The sequence below is a fragment of the Nematolebias whitei genome, chromosome 9, assembly GCF_014905685.2.
Source record: "Nematolebias whitei isolate Nwh7 chromosome 9, NemWhi1, whole genome shotgun sequence".
Classification (NCBI taxonomy): Eukaryota; Metazoa; Chordata; class Actinopteri; order Cyprinodontiformes; family Rivulidae; genus Nematolebias; species Nematolebias whitei.
This window is the reverse complement of record NC_056506.1, coordinates 52,098,236-52,099,303: the sequence shown is the minus strand read 5'-3', so window position 1 is coordinate 52,099,303 and position 1,068 is coordinate 52,098,236.

The window sequence follows — 1,068 nt, the reverse complement described above, 5'->3', positions numbered from 1 at the left end:
AAGTAGATAACAGGTGTGTTTGGAAAACTGAGGCAAGTAGATAACAGCTGCGTTTGGAAAACTGAAGCAAGTAGATAACAGCTGCGTTTGGAAAACTGAAGCAAGTAGATAACAGGTGCGTTTGGAAAACTGAAGCAAGTAGATAACAGGTGCGTTTGGAAAACTGAAGCAAGTAGATAACAGGTGTGTTTGGAAAACTGAAGCAAGTAGATAACAGGTGTGTTTGGAAAACTGAAGCAAGTAGATAACAGGTGCGTTTGGAAAACTGAAGCGAGTAGATAACAGGTGCGTTTGGAAAACTGAGGCAAGTAGATAACAGGTGTGTTTGGAAAACTGAGGCAAGTAGATAACAGGTGTGTTTGGAAAACTGAAGCAAGTAGATAACAGGTGCGTTTGGAAAACTGAAGCGAGTAGATAACAGGTGCGTTTGGAAAACTGAGGCAAGTAGATAACAGGTGCGTTTGGAAAACTGAAGGGAGTAGATAACAGGTGCGTTTGGAAAACTGAAGGGAGTAGATAACAGGTGCGTTTGGAAAACTGAGGCAAGTAGATAACAGGTGTGTTTGGAAAACTGAAGGGAGTAGATAACAGGTGCGTTTGGAAAACTGAAGCAAGTAGATAACAGGTGTGTTTGGAAAACTGAAGGGAGTAGATAACAGGTTGTGTTTGGAAAACTGAAGCGAGTAGATAACAGGTGCATTTGGAAAACTGAAGCAGTTAGATAACAGGTGCGTTTGGAAAACTGAAACAAGTAGATAACCGGTGCGTTTGGAAAACTGAAGCAAGTAGATAACAGGTGTGTTTGGAAAACTGAAGCAAATAGATAAGAGGTGCATTTGGAAAACTGAAGCGAGTAGATAACAGGTGCATTTGGAAAACTGAAGCAAATAGATAACAGGTGTGTTTGGAAAACTGAAGCAAGTAGATAACAGGTGTGTTTGGAAAACTGAAGCAAGTAGATAACAGGTGTGTTTGGAAAACTGAAGCGAGTAGATAACAGGTGTGTTTGGAAAACTGAAGCGAGTAGATAACAGGTGTGTTTGGAAAACTGAAGCGAGTAGATAACAG